At 42.0% G+C, this 20,964-nt stretch overlaps 1 protein-coding gene across 3 annotated transcripts in view; it reads left to right on the top strand.

Annotated features, from left to right (window-relative positions):
* BTBD9 (BTB domain containing 9) overlaps positions 1–20,964 on the top strand; it is a 401,740-nt gene that overhangs the window by 297,663 nt on the left and 83,113 nt on the right. The window lies entirely within an intron of this gene.

The raw sequence follows: 20,964 nt of genomic DNA, 5'->3' as shown, positions 1-20,964 counted from the left end.
ATTTTTTAACACAAGATATTTTACATTATATCTTAGCCTGCCAGAGGTAGAGATGTTGGTGAGACATGACTGCCTTCCTGCCATCATGCTGTACCACATTTGCCTTACTGTTTCCTGTTCTCATTTTACAGTTAGTATGTGTAAAGAAAGAAATAGCACAAAAAATAAGGTAGTGGGATTCTAATAGACAAAGGTTTATTGATGTTTAAGCTAATAACTGCAGAGATTAATGCTGCTTGTCGGTTCCCTGGGGTACCCTGACAAGTGATGCTGGATTTCTTGGAGAATTCAGACTGTTGGTTTCTTCATTTAAATTGTCAGCCTCTTTTCATAAAGGGCCACATACAGGCTGAGTACCACAGGCAACAAATCACAGAGAAGCCTTGAATTCATACTGCAGGCCAGACAACTCACTTTGTGCTTAGGAAGGGGGAGGACACAAGCCACAATCAGTCTGGACAAGCTAGCAGTATAAATAAACTTCCGTCAGAGAGCCATCAATGTGCCCTCCTTCCTTCTTCTCAGCTGCATGCATTAACTAAAGTAATCATAAGCCATCTATTTAATAAGTCATCCTAGAATCTTTGTCATAAATGGTGTGAAACTTATCGGAATATTTCCCATTACAGTCTTTTCCTCTTTACTTTAAAAATCTGGAAAACAGTTGTCCTTCTCTTGTCTTATAGTCTGCACAATTTCTTGACGATTACCAATCGTGTCTCTGAGATTACATCTGCAATTTCTTTCAGAAGGCTTGGTGTGTAACTCATCTGAGCAGGAGACTTGAAATCGTTTAAAATGACTAGATACTTTCTTTCACTTCACCTATTTGGGGCTTCAGTTTTCTTTTTATTACGTTTGTTCTGCCATTTCTAATTTGAAAACCAGTCTTCTTGCCAGTGAAGATAGAAGCAAACTGGCAGCTTAGCAGGTCTGCCCACTCTCTTTTAATGTTCCCTGTATTCTGTCTGCTTACCTGGCACCCCACATTCTCCACCTGCCATCCAACAACGGTCCCTGTGCATCTCAAAGCAATATGTCAGAAATGGAATTCCACCATTCTCCCCTTTCCCTGCTCAAGTTGCCTCACACTGCGATTTCCTCATCTAATTTAGTGGTACTGCTCATCCACCCATCCACTGAGCCAAAAACATGGAAATCTTCCTAAATTCCTTCCTTTCCCTCACCTCCCCCACTGAACCAGTCAGCTGTCAATACCAGCTCGTACATATCTCACAAATCCTTCCTCTCTTCCCCATCCCCACTGCCATCACCATAGTTGTACCTTTGTAGTTTCTCTTCTCTAGCTAGCTCTTCTTTCCCCACCTGCAACCATCTCCCACACTGTTACCACAAATCTGATGTGGTCATGCCCCTTCTTAAGAGGATTCATGGCTACTATTTGCCTTAAGGAGAAAGTTCAGACAACGGCATTAAGAACATGTGACTTGCTTCTGTCTGTACAACCTTGTCTCCTGCCTCTCCACCCACCCCTACACGTACTGTCTCAGCCTATCCAGCTACTTGCAGTTTTGCACGTGTCACCCCTCTCTTACCCCATGCCTTCAACTCTTAGAACATGCTGTTCTCATTACATGTGTGTCTCAATACCTTCTCATCACCCCTTTTTACCTGGCTCCTATAACCCCTTCAAGACTTCACTCCTTTGGGAATGCTTCCCTAACCTTCTATCATCTCCTGGACTGATTTAGACATCCCTATTCAATGATTCCATACATTCTGTATGTAATTCCTCCCAGAGCATTTGTCATGTTTGTATTATAATTGTTTACTTGCTGCCTCCTCCCAGCCTCACCCGATATATGAAGCCTGTGGCAACTCGGAATAAGTGTTCCTTAACAGATTGAATGTGCAGATGAGGTAGTCTATCAAGATAGAAGGGGAAATTATAGCGGGTATAGTGGGAGATCTAGAATTTTAGATCCAGCAGAGACCTCATGAGGTCATTGCCAAGGTGACAACTTAGAAAGAGACAAACAAGCTTTTCATGTGGCAAGGCTACCTTGGCCTTTAGCTCTACTCAAACAATCAGAGATGTTGAATCTGACTCCAGATAAAAGGTGTTACTGGAGCTTAAGAGAGACAAGAGAGAACAGTCCCGTTTGGTTTTCTTTAAATGTGGGAAAAGAATGGTTCTCCCAAACAATTTTTTTTTCCTGACTCAGAGGGGGATGATGAGCACGAGCACAACCAAAGGCAGAATTGTGGTTCTCAGCACCGTGTGAAGCCTCCACCTTCCTTAAGCCCAGCTATTGCTTTTGCAGTGAGAAAATCCATGCAATTGAAGCCCCATGTAACTGGCTGAACGCTCAGAGAGACACGTCTCTATGAAACTAACATTACGTTGTCAGGAACTGCATTTGCCTCTTCTGTGACATTATCAAGAAGAAAGGGAGAGGGATTTCTTAACCACCAGTGCCTCTGGGTGATGCTGGATATCTCGGCAGGCCATGGTTAGCAGCAGCTGATGTGCCCAGATAGATGTTTATTGATAGGAAACTAGATCAGTGGCGCCTCTTCATGGGGATGGGTAATTGACAAATGACAGGTTGATTAGTCAGTGACATTTGACCCATAGCTTCTATTGCTTGTGGTGACTCACTTGCTTTCCTAGTCACTGTATCCAAAGAAGCCCAGATTCCAAATCAACACCTAGAGGGAGAGCATTACAGAGCTGAGTGACTAACATTTTCTCCATCTTAGAGGGAGGAGATCTGGCAATTCTGGAACCTATTCCTCTGGGGGCCCAATCACAAGGTATACTGACTTTAAAATTTCAGGTTTCTTTGTAGATGGTGAACACAGAGGCAAATGTCTCAAACATAGATTATCTTGATTACCTCATTCTTTATTCCTAAGAGAGGACAGAATTATTGTATGGATAAGATTTCTTTTGTCTGTTTTCATCCACATAAACCATTTCTTCCTTTCCTGAGTGTTTCCCCTGTAGCTGGGTAGGCAAGCAGAGCTTCTTTCTTTCTTTCTTTCTTTTTAAACATTTTCTTTTTTTAAAAAATGTATGTATTTATTTATTTTTGGCTGTGTTGGGCCTTCGTTGCTGCGCACAGGCTTTCTCTAGTCACGGCAAGCGGGGGCTACTCTTCAGTGTGATGCGTGGGCTTTTCATTGTGGTGGCTTCTCTTGTTGCAGAGCACAGGCTCTAGGCACACGGGCTTCAGTAGTTGCGGCATGCGGGCTCAGCAGTTGTGGCTCACGGGCTCTAGAGCGCAGGCTCAGTAGTTGTGGCATGTGGGATCTTCCCGGACCAGGGCTCGAACCCATGTCCCATGCATTGGCAGGCGAATTCCTAACCACTGCGCCACCAGGGAAGCCCCCAGCTTCTTTCTTGACAGACAACGCCCACAGCTCACCACAGTCAGTGGGAACCTAGTCCTGCTAGTGTGTCTGGTATGGTAAGTACCCTTGTGGATCCTGGAAAGGCTGACCTTGAAACCTGATCTCTGACCGTCTCCTCCTCCCCTCATTGTCTTTCATTCACTCAACATTTTTTGAGCCTTTAACTGTGTGCTAGGCACTACTCTAAGCCCTGGGGCTACAGCATTGAATCCAGAAAACAAACATCAGTTTTCTCACAGAACTGGCATTCTTGTTGGGGGAGGGGGCAGTGGTGGATAACCAGTAAACAGCACTATTTGTAATATGTCAGATATTTCAAAGATGGAGCCATCAGGAGGGAGGACTAGGGGTTGGAGACAGCGCAGCTTTAGATTGGGTGTTCAGGAAGGTCTCACTGTGCAGAGCCTGAAGGATGGGAAGAGTAAGCCATTGGGGGACCTGGGGGATGAGCCTCACAGGCAGAGTGCCAAGGCGCCAAGGCAGAGCACGTGAGGCAGGTTGCAGGAGCAGCAAGGAGGTCAAGGTGGCTGGAGTAGAGTGAGGGAGGGGAGGAGAGTAAGAGGCAAGGCGATGGAGGTGACTTTCAGAGGTGACAGCCCTGAGATGTTTTGTTACTGTTTCTGTATTCAGTCACCAGCTCCCCAAACCATCCCACCCACCACCACAAACCCATCCCAGGGTTTCATTAGTACCATTAGAGGAGAGTTTTCTTTGCTGAGGAGAGGAGGGGCGGAGCTGGGGCGCCATCATGCCTTTAGAAGCCACCTTCTTTGTTCCTGACCAGCCTTTGTCCAGTCAGCTCCCAGGAAAGAGACAGCAGGAGGCGTCCTAGTCCTTGCAGTTTATGTGAAACTTTCTCCCCATCTTTGGTGTTTATTTCTCTTTCCCAAGAGCCAGAGCAGGCAGTATAACTTGGAAATAAAGGAGTTTGTCTTTGTTGTTGCTAGGTTTACAGGCACAGCGTAACTTGTTCATTTTATTTGAGAGAAAAAAAGAGAAATTGCCTGGAATGTGCCTTAAAAGTGGGTAACTGAGTAGTAATTATATCATTTTCATGCCTTTTTAAAAACATTAAAATTTAAATAACAGGAAATCTTCAGAGGCCTGATCACATAAAACGACCACATAGTAACTAACCAAATCTACCTAAGTCTTAGTTTATAGTCCCTCTGTCGCCTTAGTTTAAGACTTATTATCTTTCTACTTCCTAATCATGATATCCTTTTAAGTATTTTCAGGTTAGTATGAGAAATCACATATGCTTTGCATTAGGCATGTGTATCACCCAGTCTTTTTCAGCTAGTAAGTGACAGCACTTTGTTGAAACCCTCATTATTAGATAGTCAATTAAATTAACAATTCTTACCTTAGCTTGAAAATGATGGTTTTGTAATTGATATATGCAGTACTGTAAGTAAAATACCCGTAATGCTTTAACTAACCTGATTGTGAGTAAGTAGGCTGTTGGAAGATGAAACAGTGCAGGTAGATGCAGCTAAATAAACCCATAGTCTCTCTGGGTGTTATGAGGATTAAGGAGTTAATGACACAAAAATATTTTGAGTTCCTCAGTTGGAAAATGTTATAGGAATATAATATGTTAGGACAAAATGGATCTAACCCAAAGTATGTTCTTGGTGGGTATTCATAATCTCTTTAGTCTGTGGGGAGGACGTTTTTACTTTGCAATAGGAAAAAAAACCAGTTCTACCACTTATAAAAGTTAATCTGGCACAGAATTTCTGAACCACAAATCAGTTTATGCCTTGCAGTTATTAAGCATAGATAAAACAAAGCAATAGAAAGTTGATCCTTTTTAAAAAAAATTAGATATGTCGCTGCGCTCCTTATTCATCCCAGTATATATTTCCTTCTCTTTGAGCTGTTGAGCCCACACCCAGTTCAGCTGCCCTTTCACTATTGTGTGGCTGCAACCATTCTAGATTATCTATTCAGTTTGTAAATCAGAAATCCCTTTTTCACTGCTGTTTTTCCTTCTTCCCACTGCTGACCACCCTGCCAAGCTATTGCTCATCCACTTCCCTCCCAAGGATAAGCACAGAAAAGAAAAAGGAGAGGAATCACAAACCATTCCATTTTGTGTCCTGTTTAATAGCTCCAAATGAAGGCTTAGTCCATGAAGGTGGGGAGAGAAATTGAACCAATGACTCTCAAATGATGTTTTGTAATTATTTGAGTATTTTCTACGTCTGTGCAGCCCTCAAGTTCTTGTAGAGCCACAGATAATCTCAAGTTGAAGATAGTGATTGTAGTATTGAGATGGACTTGGGTCTTTGCAATGATTTCCAAGTGCCTAGTACAGTACTTTGTGCTGTGAGTACTCAATAAACACTCATTGACTGAGCTGACAACATAGTATGTTAGTGCAACTAAAGGGAGTTCTATCTATCAAATAAATTGGACATCATATTTGCTCAGTGTGTCTGTTCTAAGTATATGTGAGGAAACTGCTAAAGATCTGGCACCTCCAGCAAATGACTAAGATGAAACTCTGGTGTTAGGTGCTGACATGAGCACAGGTAAGGACTCTTGCCTCAAGTTTCATGCTGCTTCCATTTCATTCTATCTGAGTGCTGCACAGGCAAGCATACATTTATTTACATTAGGACAGCCGTTTTTGCAACCTAGAGAGTGAAAAGTTTCCTTTTTATAGTCTAAAGAATACAACAAACTTCTAAAAATATGACTCCTCTGGCTTGGATTAAGATTGCCTATAATTCTAGTCAAAATTGGAAAGATATTTTACCAGATTTGCTTCATATCAGTCATGTCACGGCCCTGAACCAAGGAATTCTTCCTTGCCTTGCTGATCCATGATTTATTTACCAAATGTTGTTTCTCTCACAGCCTATCTGCATTGCACTAAAGTCTTCTCTTATCACCCTCAGACCTCAGAACTCTGGTTTCAAGAAAAATTGTTGAATAAAAAATTATAGTTGTGGTTCTCAGTAGATGCTGGAGTCTGAACTGTCATGAATACTAAGGCGACCAGGAATCCTGGAGCCTGGAAACAGCAGAGTTTTGGGGAATGGTAAATATGTCTCAGCTAGTTTCATCCCAGATGTATCTCAAGACCAGAAAGTATTGCTATGGCAACTAAGTTGCTTGTTAAAAATACAGGAGGGGGGCTAGAATTCAGATGTTCTTTGGAAAAACAGGAAAGGTTAAATGCTCCCCCCAAAAGTGTGTATGTGTTTGATTTACCTCACATGTCAACCATTTATTTCTCTTGAGCGATTAGAGGAGTTGACAACTAGTCATCATAAAATATAGCTGAATACATGAAAAGAAAAATCCTTTCAGTTTTCAAAGATTAACCCATCAAGAAGACATTTTTACAGAGGATATCAGCCCCATTTGACGCAATATTTCATGCACAAATGTATGTTTAGTAATTATCCAGAATCGTTAATTTGATACCCCTCTAAAACAAATACTTTACCAGTAGTGCTTTAAACAATCATTTCAAAAACTGGAATCATTCACCTTGGAAGATCAAATGAATGGAAAGCATCAACCTTCTCCTTCTGTGGTTTTACTTTGACAGATGTTTTAAACACTGCTTCCCCCAAGATCAGCCATACAGGATCACAGAAATGTGGCTCTTCTCTTAAGCGCTAGCAGAAGCATAGGACTTTCAGCAAATTCACCAACATTTCTACAGATTTAATACATCAAATTGCTTGAATCTATCTTTTGAGTATTAAGTAAATGAAGCTATTCTGAAATCTGATGAAGGGTCACCTTCATTTAAGAAATTACTCCTTGAATTAATCCAAAACAGTAATCTATCTTTCAAAACCTTCAATCCTCAGATACTCTTAAATCAGAGATTTTTTTCCCGAGGAGCCCCAATTTGTCACCTTGTTAAGGTGCTTTTGGTGCATCATGGTAGCACTTGATGTCTGTCTGTCTGTCTTGTCTCTCTCTCCTCTCCCTCTCTCCCTCTCTCTTTAAACTTTGCCCTTTGTAACCTGGTAAACACAGAGGCACTTGACCAAAACATCCTTGTATCTTTAGTGAAGAACAAGCAGAAGCACTGAGATCAAGAAAAACTCTTCCACTTCCCCTTCTTGCTTCTTCCCCATCCATCCACTTCCATTCTGCATCCTTCTCTTAGGAAAAGTGATTATGATGACAGGCTGGTTGGTACCCCTCAAGGACTCCTTTCAGCAACTTTCCTGGACACTCAGGGCCTTAGCTCCCGCTGAGGAATCATTTTTTTTTTCTGCTGTGTTACCTCTTTCAACAATGTATCAGATTCAGTATAAGGAGTATTGGTTACACAGATAAATACAGAGTGTGCTTTTACTTCTGCCTGTATTTTCTTTCCTGTGCCCTTAAGACCTAATGGTAAGGATCCTCTTTCTTCCTTTTACTTACGACGTCTGAAACCATGTCCCTCAGTGATTATGACATTACCACCCTTGCCACGTTATCCTTTTACTGTAACCAAACACCAGTCAAGACTGTTTAGATTTTCCATACAATTTAATGGTCCTTTTAGTTGCCTTGTCTTTCAGTAGCTCTGGAGTTTTAGCTGCTTCACTGTCTCCATTTAAGATGTGAAGAGACTACAGTATAATTTGACTTCCTTCTCTTTTTCTCTACCATCAACGTGGTGATACCACCAGTGCTAAAACTCTTCCTTCAAAGATTCCAGTATGTTGCACAATCCTACAGAGCCTCTTATGGCCTTAAAAAGAAAATGAGAGAAGGCATTGTAGCTTCCGGTTCAACCCACTCTCATTTCTTAAGGATATAAATTATAGAAACTTTCATTAAATGCTATGGCTAAGACTTGACACATTAAAAATAAATAAATAAAAATTTATTTTTATTACTAGCCCTCATATGCTCCAAAGGAGCTTGCAATTGGCTGCAAATAACAAAGAACCTGATTAAGAAAGACTATTTAGGGGCTTCCCTGGTGGCGCAGTGGTTGGGAGTTCGCCTGCCAATGCAGGGGACACGGGTTCGAGCCCCGGTCTGGGAGGATCCCACATGCCACGGAGCAACTAGGCCCGTGCGCCACAACTACTGAGCCTACGTGCCACAACCACTGAAGCCCGTGAGCCACAACTACTGAAGCCCGCGCGCCTAGAGCCCGTGCTCCACAACAAGAGAAGCCACCGCAATGAGAAGCCCGCGCACCGCAACGAAGAGTAGCCCCCGCTCGCCGCAACTAGAGAAAGCCCACGCACAGCAACGAAGACCCAACGCAGCCAAAAATAAAGAAATAAAAAATTCTTTAAAAAAAAAAGAGAGAAAGACTATTTATTTATTTATTTATTTATTTATTTATTTATTTTTATGGTTGCACCGTGTGGCTTGGGGGATCTTAGTTCCCCAACCAGAGATTGAACCTGGGCCCTCGGCAGTGAGACTGCAGAGTCCTAGCCACTGGACCACCAGGGAATTCCCAAGAAAGACTTTAAATGTTTTTTAAACTATTTTGGTTTTGTTTTGCTTTTGTTTGTTTGTCTCGGTCTCACATAACAAAAAGTCTACAGGTGGGTGGCTGCTAGAATTGGTTCTGCAATTCAGTGAGCTCTTTGATTTTCTTGGTCTTTTCTACTTGTATTTTTGCCTCAGAGAACAGGACAGCTGCTACAGCTTTACCTAGCACGTCTGCGTTTAGGCAGGAAGAAGGAGGAGGGCAAAGTGGTAAAAGTGTCAAGAGCCCTGCCAGCCAAGTCTGTCCCTTTTTATTAGGAAAAGCCAAAACTTTATTTGAAGCCGCACCTAGCCGACTTCCACTTAGTTATCAGGTAGAACTATGTCATGCAGTCAGCCCTAGCACGTCTGGCAAAGAATTGAGGGTCATGGTAAGGAGTTGGCTCATCCAGTCAACAACTCTACCACAGACACTACCTCCTGCTTGACATTTCACATCTACTTTGGAATTTTTATAAATCTCCATATTTCATGTGTTTGGTTTATTTTTAAAAAACAGCTTTATTGAGATATAATCCATATACTGTACAATTTACCCATTTAAAATGTATAATTCAGTAGATTTTTTTTCCATTTACTTTTTTTAATGCCCACAGCTTCTGGATGCATCTAAAACAGTAAATATAATAATTGTATTTTATATTATTCTGAGCTTCAAAAATGTTCTGTAAATAAAAAGCCTATATCTGCTTACTGGGTAATTCTGCTCCAAAATGAGAAGCATTACTGATTATATATCTTTGATCTCTTATTCATGAAATTTACCTCTTGAAAAAAAACTTTAAGTTTCTGTTACAAATTGTTACCTAGCATTTAATTTACTGTGACTGGCCTTCATGCTTTACCAGCAGAGTGATAGTGGATGTACCTAATAAAATTTGGGAGGCAGGCAAGATCCCAAGTGCCCTCTGATCAAAAGGAGAATAAATTTTGTTTGGTGTGGTTTTACTCTAGTTAAGTTTATTTTAAACATTTCTGAATTTTTGTTAAAATTGGCAATCCATATGGAGTCTGTTAACCAGACATATTTGATTAACCAAAATACCTGTTTACCTAACCAGGTTATAGGAACTTGACTTTTTTTCTGTACATATAAAATTCTAATATCAGAAGTTTCACTGCATATCCATGTTATTTTGAAATGGTAGATTAAATTATGTCAAAAGTCCTGCTGGAAATAACATTTTCAGTTTTTAAGATCTGGAGTTAAAACACTCATGCCCATCAGCCCTAGCATGAAAAGATACATTAAAAGACCTCTGATTTTCTAAGGGGATATTGGGGAATAACTGTCATACCACCTCCAGTCTTTTCCTCCTAAGTCTTGGAATTTGTTTGTAGGATTACAATGAATATTTCTGGTTTCTGGAACTTTTGAAACGTGAAGTACAGTAAGCGGGAAGGTGATTATAGCAATACCACAATTCTAGATCTTGGGAGAAAAAATTAAAATACCCTCTGCTTTTCCTACCAGCATTTCTTTGTGCCTTCCCCAATCCTCATTTCACTCCTCCCCAAAATGGTAGTCATGGTCAAAGCATTTAGTCCCTTTCTGGGGGAGATGCTGATCAGATGTGTGAGTTTGCAGGAACAAGAGTGGGCCACATTTCAGTGGAAGCACTTCTTGTGTCTCTTGTCTTCCACTAGGCCCTAAGTGGGATGGGCCAGGACTAATTCTGCTAGAAAGAGGCCCTGTCCTCCTTCTTTGTTCCTACCTCTCCCCATCTCTCTCTCTCCTCTCTTCTGTCCTCACAACAAACACACCTATCCTTTCTTCTCCTTGGGCATTCTTACTTCCTCTTCTGTCTTTTAGGGTGGCCAGGGTAAGATTACTGCCTCAGCCCAGGGATAGCTCAGTGCTAGGCAGCAGGGGACCATGATCTCTCCTGTACTAACTCTGTTTTGGTGGTACTAAAATGTGTATTGGGTTGATCCTTCCTTAAATTGTAGTGGTAAGAAGCAAGAATAAGTTTTGGGTGTGGAAAAGGGACAGAACAGGCCTCCTAGCTTGCTTTGGGTGAAGCTGTTCAGGCATAACCAACTTGGGGAAAGGGAGTGCTTATGCCTTTTGATTAGAGTTTTGGGTCAAAAATTCTACTAGCAATAAAGTGTTCCCTTGCTTCCCACTTGCTGGGACTTTCCTTGGCATGTACTTACCTCAAGAACCTTGTGGGAAGGAGTAGTTGAGCTCTAAGATAATAGATCTTGTTCCTAATTCTCTTAGGCATATATCATTTAATTGTCCCCCGATGTCTAATGCAAACCCTTGTCAATTTTCTTCTTGATATCTCACTTTCTGTATTCACTTCTTCGCTAAGGTTTAAAATAATAATAAACATCTATAATCAAATAATGTCTTTATTAGGAAGCTTATGATAGTCCTATTAGAAATAGATAAAGCATTATCTATAGAAAATTGTTTGAGAATTGGCAGTGACCCAATAAATAATATCTTGTTGATAATAACATTCTTAGTAGAACAGGTAAATTGCTTTATCATGATTGTGTTCACTATAGTGAGATTTTAGCTGTATATTTTAGACTCAGAGAAAAAGTAGAGAATTCACGACGATTATGTGGGACTATTTGGGAAGAACCTGGAAATAGAGTCATCCATTTAAAACTGGTTTCATTAAAGATTCCAAATGAGTAGTTTTGTTAAAACACTAAGCAGTATAAGGTTTTTATTGTTTTGTGGTCATAGACTGCCCTGGTCAGGTATTCTTGTAAGATGCTTTTTATAATCACACTAGACAGCACTGGAGAAATAGCAAGGGGATAGAGCCTCGCAAATCCATTTTCTCCTGGTGACCAATAAACAACCCTGTCTACCTAATTGGTGTGGTTTAGTCTGTGGTATCATCTTCCCATATAACTGAGATATTAGTGTTTTACTGCTGTCATATTAACTGCCTTATCATTGACTATATAACTTTTGTGTGTGTATTACTTATTGACTTTAAACGTCTCTATAACTTCTTCACCCTACCCTGCTGCCTCCATGCTATTTAGGAGAGATCTGGAGGGTCAGTGGTCAGTGACTGTTCTGCTTGCAAATATCTTCAGTTTGAGAATGTAGCGCCTAGGCACTTCATCAGTTCTGGGAACAGAGAGGGTTTGGGAATGGTTTTCAGGTTTTCATTTTTAATTGGAATTTTTCTCCCTCCCTTCCTTCCTTCCTTTTCTTTTACTCTTAGCAGAAATACCAGAAACTTGGGGTGAAAAGCAAGCCAAGAATTGTCGGTACAGTTGTCACAGTAACAGCTATGGGATTAGGACTATAGCAGAATCTAAAAACTCCGTGTGGAATTTGCTACATGAAAATCTATTGAAACACTTTCAACAGAATAAAGGGATTTTAGCCATTTCTGGGCTAAGCTCAGCTTTAAACTATATCTTTATTTCTTACCTTGGTGCCATAAATCTTTACTGTTCAGTAAGAATAGCTTTAGTTTTCTGTCTATTCCTGGCACTGGCAAACTTTTTCCAAAAAGGGGCAGATAGTAATTTTAGGCTTTGTATGCTATAGTCTCTGTCACCGCTGCTCAACTCTGGTGAGAGAACATGGCTGTGTTCCATTAAAACTTTATTTACAAAAAGAGGCAGCCACAGGCCATAGTTTACCAATGCTCTATCTATTCAGCTCCTTTCCTCACTAAGAACTCTAGTCCATAAAGGCAAAAGTGAAGAATTAGGGAACTCATTTGCCTTTCATGGTTTCAAAGAATGTGAATAATAATATTTAGAAGCCTGTTATTAAAAGATATGAACATTAATATCAGCATTTAGTTTGGGGTCAAGATATACACCATGACCCAGTGGTTTTTCCTTCTCTGTTTTATGGGGGATGAGCCTTGGGCGCTGCCACAGTAGCAAGTCTGGCAGATGAGGCTTCAGCCCCAAAGCTGACCTTAGTAGAGCAGTTCTGCTTTTATCTGTTATGGATATTTATATTCTTCTAAGACGTTGTTTGTAAAAGGGGTTCTGCTACTTAAGAATATTTTTGAAAATACTGGCTTACGTTTTTTGCATTTAGTAAACACCTTTTTATTATGGATACCTTATAAGAAGTACCAAAGGATCTATCATGTATTACTTTGTAATTAAAAGAAAAAAAAAGATTAAAGAAACAAGGAACCACAGATCATCCAAATTAGAATCTGTCTCCCTCTCTTCCGCTACCCTCACACCCCATTTAACAGATTATAAATCTGAGAGGATAAGGTTGCAAATTAGAAGCAGAGTTGGGACTCTTGTCCCATCTGATGCCACTGCTGCATATTGCCTTGGAATGTCCTTGTGTCCATCAGAGGCTGAAGGAGAGTTAGTGGAGCCCTTTGTGGTCCAAGTAAGCTGAGGAGATAACTTGATCTAGAATGTCACTGAAGCTACACCATTTTCTTCTTCCTTGCTCATATTCCTTCTTCCTTTGACTTGCCAGGATCCCCCAAGCTCCCAAATGCCCTAAGCTATTAGGGCACGAACGGTGCTTACAGCTGGAACAGTTCTAGCACCAGCTCCTGGGAAATTACCCCCAGGGATGTCTCCCAGCCCCTGACACTTAAACATTGATTGTCTGAAGAGCGTTATGACAGTTTCATGTGTGATTCAGACCGGCTGCCTTAACCAAGTCCCCTTCTGCCTTAGCCAGGTACCCTCAGCATGAATCTCAGTGTTGATCTTGGGGATTCAGTACCAGAGTGGGATCCTGAGAAGTCTGTGATCTCACCACTTTGGGCATGATTCCTTCCCTGGTTTGTGAGGTTCTTAATCTTTTCTGCCTATACCTTTCTGAATGTGAGTCAGGGTAGTGATGTAAAGTGGGGTGGCATGAGGTGTTTGTGTGTTTGTGTGTTTGTGTGTGTGTGTGTGTGTGTGTGTGTGTGTGTGTACGCTCGCATGCCTGCATTGGGTGCCTGCGTGGTACCAGAACTGTGTTCTTGGGATGCCTGTGTAGGTCCTATCAGCCAAGCAAGAAGAAAGTAAAAAGGGGTCCAACAGATAGGGCTGTGGGGCACAGGGGAGATAAATGTTTGTTTTTCTTGATGAGGAAGGATAAGCCAGATGAACAAAAGAAACAGTTTAATTCACAGAGTACAGTATTCTAATGAAGCCTTATGCTGTGCTTGAGTCAAAGTGGCAAGTCTAGCTGCAGCAGGGCTTTAGACGGATATGAGTGATTTATTCATCTCTGCCTCCTTCACTCAGATTTTCTCCTTTCAGCCATCCAATATCCATCACCTGAAAGCCCAGTTCCCGTATAGGAGTTTACCCTGGTAGCTTGCCTGGAATACATTTTGAAGGATTAGTGTACATGGCATGGAGACTGGCCCCTGTGCCCAGCATACTCTTGTGAATATTCATGTCAGCACCTGGGAGGGTTATTTCTAAAAAGGCAGCTCATGCAGAATACATTCCAAAGAGGGAGTGTTTTTCTCTTGTCTGATGATCCTTCAACCAAACAAACGTGGGAGGGAGGGGGAAGCTATTCTGCAATTCTGGTGAGTATTTATGAGACAGAAACTGCACCCTCACATCTTCTGCAGAGGTGGGAGAACCATGGCCCCTCCCCATTCACAGCCTTTGCCTGGGCCTCCCACTCTGGGGAAATAGCATAGATGATTCCAGGAAAAAAAAGGCAACTGCCCGTTTAGCCTTTGGTCCTGTAACTCACACCAGTTTGATTTAATTATGGCTGTTTAGCAGTTAGAAAAGTTAAAGTTATTAATGTTCAGTTGAAAACGTTTGAATTAAAACTTATGATCCCAGCTTTGAAGACCTGGATCAAGAAAACTGTTCTGAGTGGCCAGTGATCAAAAGAATTCCATTGAAAAACATAATTAGCTATTTTTCCCTCTAGCCGTTATAAAAAAATTACATAAAATCTCACTTTTTTTCTTGCTTTTTGCCATTCTTCAAAGGATTTATCACACGGTTACTTATTAAATTGATTAATTATCTTTTGTTTATAAGTACTTACCATTGTTAGGATTCTCACTTTTACATATTTGTGATGAAGATGCTATTATTATAATATTATTCTCATTAATGTTGTCTTTATTGTAATGGTATATCATGTACCACATGGAGGATTATGATTTGTCAGATACCTCAAACTTCAAATAGAATAATCTACTTACTCTAAGTGTTTAAATTTTATAGCACTTGCAACTTATTATAGTTTTATTTTTCTGTTTTAGAGTGTAGTTGTTTTCATGTGAAAGCCTTCGCAGAAGAATTTCGTGAGGGAAGTTCATTAGAGAAGGGATTTAAAGGGAAGAAATTTAGGCCGGGTAAATATGAGGGAGAGCTCAGGAAAGCATTTCTTGCAGGACCTAACGGAATAAATACAAGATTTGGGAATGCAACAGGAGGAAAGCAGCCACTTAGTGGAGAGAGGACCTGAAGGAGGAATGAGCCAGGGCCAGCACAGGCGGTACTGCGGAAGGAGCACGGGGGTTTGGATTGGATGGGCAAGTGTTTTAAAATCATTTTCAGAAAGAGCTCAGAACTTTGTAGAGGGTGACCTGTGGGGAAAAGAAGATGATTCGAAGCTGGAGCAAAGGTTGAAACCCAGATCTGATTTGGGTGAAAAGGTGAAAAGGTCAGGCTGGTAAGAAAGAGAGAGCTGTGGGAAGATAGTACTGGCAGTGTTCAGAGAGACCAGAGAAGAGATTTGGTGAGAACAAAAATAAAGAGATTACATGACCGAATAGGAAGAGTTTTGCCTTGTAGTTCATCGCTGCTGGAATATTCTCTTGCCTATAATATTCGGAGTCCAGCCTTCCCACCTTGTTTTGCCCTTCCATTCTCTCCCTTTATCACCAGGTTGAGAGAATACAGAGATCTGCCTGTAGCTAAAGTGTGAGTTCTCCCACAGATACGAATTCCTATGAAAACCTGACCCAAGGGACTGAAAAGGAACTGTGGAGCTTATTAAATTCTCCTTTGGCTCTGCTTCTTGGTGCTTCATAGGCTGTGCACATGTGGGCACATATGTGCAAGTGGTCAGAGGAGGGGTGGGAGAAGGAGCTCAAGAGATGAAATAGTAGTCAGAGTTGGTACATTTCATAAATTATCTCTTCACTGAGACTCTCCAGAAGGGTGTGGGGGTAGAGGACTGGCTGGGGGTGTGTTCGGATTGAAATGTAACTCAGGCTATAGAGCCTTAAAAGATGCTGTGCTGCTAGCTCATCATGTGAAAAGGGTGATTTACCTGTAGTTCCGTCTCCTTTCCATCATCATCTCCTGTCCTGTCCCCATGTCTCCTTCAGTTCAACCCAGTAGAGCTTATGATCTGTAAGGCACTGCGCTGGGGACGACGAGCCATGCATGGTCCTGACTGGACTTGGTCCTGAAAGCTGAAGGGGGTGTGGGGTGGGGATTGGGTGGTGTTACACAGGGAACCTGGAACCAGGTGACTTTACTCCCCTGCCACACTGGGGCCACTTGTTCTACAAGAGTCAGAGGTGTAAGTAAAGATCCAAGAAGGAAAACCCCTACCAGTCAACTGATAGATGAGTGAGTTTGGAGCTATTTAACATGCCTGTCCCTTCTTCTCACCCTCCCAATAATTTCATAGAATTGTGGACAGGGGAAAGGAAAGCTCACATTAATGCATACTGCCTTCAGCTGTTAACGGAAGAAACTGATTCTGACCTTTTAAAATCACAACAGCCCCTAATAGCAAATGAAGCTGAAATGGAGCTGGACTTGATCCCTAGGGAGCTAAGCCCTGTGGTCTGGGCAGGACCTCTTCATTTCTACCTCTTACACCTCCTTTTCCGATCCTACTGTTGAGCCAAATCGGGCCAAGCTCACTGACTGTGTATACACGTCATGATGAGGACGCTGCTGAGATCAAGGAAGCTAGCCTTGCTGCGGAGAGGGGAACTGATGACGCCAAATTTAAACGCAGGGAGAGATCTGTAAAGGCCGCATACCTGCTTAGCGTGCCACTGCCGAAGAGGTCTGTAACGGTCTTTTAAAATATAACGAGACCATTTGAAATGGTTCCCAGTATTTTTGATGCCAACATCCCACTTAAGGAAGGGGCTGTATTGAAAAGAGTCACCTTGGAAAATAGAAGAAAACTGCTTTTCTTCTCAAGGGCTGTTTGGCCTGGACAAAATTCTCTCATATATCCACACTGAAAACATAAAATGAAAGAATTTTCATCAAATTGGACTGTGTAGGATGAAATCTAAGCCTAGGCCAAAACTTACTTATTAATAAAGGGTTTGCCAAATGATTGCCCAAGCAATCTTTTTTACAGATTATTCAATGTTTAGCTCATGTAAAAAAATTAACCAAGTAACTTAGAAAAATAGATTTGCATTGAAAGCAGGAAATGTGCTGATTATAAATTGTTTTTTTTTCCAAATGTGATAATGTATGCAAAAACATTTTGAAACCGTTGAGGTCTGTGTGAATGTGAGGTGAGATTATGATGAGCTCTTCGCCATTCTTTCCACACTCAGTGTTTACTGAATATTGCAGCTGCAGCCATGTTGTTTGGTAGTATGCTGTTACCTTTTATGTCATCACCTAAAACTTGAAATTAAAAACTTAATCCCTTCAAGGAGTGAAATGATGGTCTCAATTAGCTGTTAAAAGTTGGTAGTTTTGTACTGTCTCAAAGTTGTGTCCCATCCAGCTTTCCATGTAGCCGTATCCTGCAGGTATATTCTCCATTGGCATTTCTCCACTTTCAGATAACTCACCTGAATTATACTGTATAGAACATAAGATTTGATGGGAGGAAGGCCCCTCCTTTTATCCCCCTCTTTCTCAGTGAACTAGCCTATGCGGTGGAGCCCGCGTGTACACACAGCCTCACCTTTCCTCATCCTGGGGCTTCAGTGACTAAACACAGAAGCTGCATGTGCCAGACAGCCGAGAGCTTGTGCTTACCTTTTCCCTTGCCAGCTGCAAAAGAAGATTATTTAGCCAGTGTCATTATTTCTTCCTCTCTTAGAGAAGTCACTCTCTAAGATATATGAGAGATTAAACAATGTCAGACAGTACGTGGACTCTCTGATGTACTCTGACTAACGTATTTCCCAAGTTCCCCTTCCATCTGTCGAGCAGTCTGTGCTTTCTTCTTCTCCTGGTGTCCCCTTTGCCCTGAGAGGTTGTGGCCCACTTAGAGGCAGGGCCCCCATGGCGCTGCTCCTCAGGAGTTCCCGTGTCTGGAATCTGCAGGGCAGCTACCTGGTCCGCTCCACACGCTTTGTTAAAGCGCTGGCTCTCAGTTCCAGTCTCCCGCTGAGAATCTCATTTTGGGCCTGTGGCCCTCCAGCAGCTCTTCTCAGCTTGACCTTGCTCCCCACCTGAGGAGGAAGCTACATAATTGAACCCTGTGACAGCTGACAATAGGATCCCTCTCATCTTTGGGAAAATCCCAGTTTCTCACCAGTAAAGTTGTTCCTCTGAAACTGTACTGACTTCTGGCAGCTGTTACAGGCTCCCTCCTGCCTCTCAATAGCAGAGATTAAAATAGAGCCTCTAACATGATGTTTGTCTTTCTGCTCCTCATTCAGAAGAGTGAGAACTGTACTCTTCTGAATGAGGTGAAGGCACTGAAAGTTCCCCTTGTGACCAGAACTTCATACCTTTCTCCCTCACCTTCATGTCCATCGCATCCGCTCTTTTGCGTCACGACCTCCAGTCCCTCTCTCTTCTGAAAGGTAGTCAGCCCCTCTGACCCCATGTAACTCCTCAGCAGCCTGAAGTGGTAAACACTCTTAACTACCCTTCACTTCCCTGATCCTGCACTGTCTCTTCCTTGTCACTGTCGATCCTGCTTTCTTCCCTCCTGCTCCCTCGGTGCCACTGCTGAAGAGAGTTCTAACCCACGCTGATTGCTCCATCTTCGAAAGGCCCCTCCCTGCAGCTCAGCTGGCCTCACGGAGCCTATTCCAAAACCTGTTTTGCCTTTTCACCCCACACTGCAGTCCTCCCACTCTTGGCTTCAACAAAGGATCTTCCTTCACGTTTGAATGAAAAGGTTGCTGTCCAGAGTGAGCCTCCACACCACCTCATAGTCTCTCTGGTCTCGTAGCCACCCCGTCATCATTGTCATCCTCATCATCGGAATGTCTGCTCTTTTCGTGCACTCTGCTAGGAGCTTATCGTAGGCTCTTTTGTTTCCAAGCTGCAGAAACCAAGTAAAGATGGCTTAAGCCATCCATGGTGAGTTTATTACAGTGATTGGGACATTTCTCATGGAACACTAGGGCAGGAACTCTGGTGGCCCCCATAGGGACTAAAATCAGATGTTGGATTCCTGCGAGGAGCCCAGACAGCCCTCCCTGGGCCATACCATCTGTCTTCTTGCTTCTCATCGCAGATGACTTTCTTCGCTTCTTTGAGCTTCTGATGAAAGAGGGTCACTCCAGAATGTCTACAATTTTATCATCATTTTAAGTGAACAGAGCCAATTATGCTAAAATCTTACATAATTCTAAATTTTTGGTATGAAATCTGATTGGCCCACCAGGGGTCATATGTCTTCCTGTAATGCAGCTGGGTCTACAGAGCTCAGGAACCCCCTACATATACCTCAAGGTTGGGCCAGAAATAGTTCTCAAAGAGAGGAGTTACTGGGACTTCCCTGGTGGTCCAGTGGCTAAGACTGTGCGCTTCCACGGCGCTTCCAGGTTCAGGAACCAAGATCCCGTGCGTGCTGCACGGCACGGCCAATAGACAGACAGAGAGACAGAGAGAGATAAAGAGGAGTTACTATGTAAAGGACAGATATGCCCCCAAAAAACCCCAAAACCCTGTACTGCATAGGCTGTTGCAGAAAATTACAAAATGTTGGAACTAGAAGAGCCCTTAGAAACCATCAAATCTAGACCTTTAATTTCACAAGGGATGAAACTGAAGTACAAGTTAAATGACTTGCCTAATGTCACTTAGCCAGTGCTCAATAAATATTTGTTGAATTGTTGAATGGAAGACAATTATTTCTGGAGAACTTAATTTCTGGAGATTTTTAACAAAGAATAGTCAGTGCAAATTTTTGAGGTCAGAAGTACCTTTGACTTTGAGAGATTGGAAATGGATTTTATGATAAATTATTATTATATGATTAATATCTTGGCAGTTGATCTTCCCTTAGTTGTCTGTTTTCACCCAAATGGGAAAACTCAGCAAGAGCAGCAGTCTTGACCCCTGGCCTTGCAGTGGAGTCTCCCACGAACGATGGACAGTTAGAAGCAGGCAAAACAGACACTTGCTGCTGATGTAAAAGACACCAATTCAGTGGAGAAGCTGTTGATCTCAACTGTTAAACCTCAGCCATTGTTCACAATCTGGCACAGAATTAATCCCTTAAGAAAAGGATGAAAAAAATGCCATTCAGCACAACATAGTTTGTCATCGCATGCATAATGCAGACTTTCCAATTAGAATGCTATAATTTGGAAACTTTCTTCACAGACTGATGAGAGAGCAATTATTTTAAAGAAGGGAAAACTCAGTCCACTGGGTTTGCCTCAAGTCACTTCTGACTCAAGTCGCAAAGACAAGAGTTTTGAAAACATATTCGCTATTGAATTTTGTATCAAAACACCAGCAAAGAGAGCAATTAGTTCCTGTAAACTGAACCCCAGTAATCAATGGTATGCAGCCAGCCAGAGCACTTATGGAAGATGTAAGCAAAATCACATCTGCTAATCAATTTAAAAAAGCCCAGCTCTTCACTGCTTTTCAGGGAAATTCCACAATGAGAATAAGGAAGATGGAGGAGACGGTATTTAATATCACCAGGCGTTTCATGCAGTGCTCGTTGGGTGGAGTGGTTTGTGGCCACAGCTAAACACAGACTTGATCTGCATCAGTAGATCTTGGCTAGCAGCTTCCTTTATTCAGCCCCTTTTGAAAATGGCTTCTGATGTGTGGGTGGGGGGATGTCGGGTATGTTTAAGGAGCTACTCTCAATTAACGTCAGAGGGAGTGTGTCTGTCCTGGGCCAGCTCACTGGGCAGACCTTTTCTGGCAGATTACAAATCGGAAATATTGCTGTGTTGTTGCAGGTGCAAAGATACGGGAACAGACTTTGCTGGCAGGGAAAGAAGTGAAGGGAATTGGTGAGCTTTACAG

Source organism: Balaenoptera borealis, assembly GCF_965194805.1.
Source record: "Balaenoptera borealis genome assembly, chromosome: 12".
NCBI classification, from domain to species: domain Eukaryota; kingdom Metazoa; phylum Chordata; class Mammalia; order Artiodactyla; family Balaenopteridae; genus Balaenoptera; species Balaenoptera borealis.
Note: the sequence above shows the minus strand (reverse complement) of the source record. Positions and strands in the feature narration are given on the sequence as shown.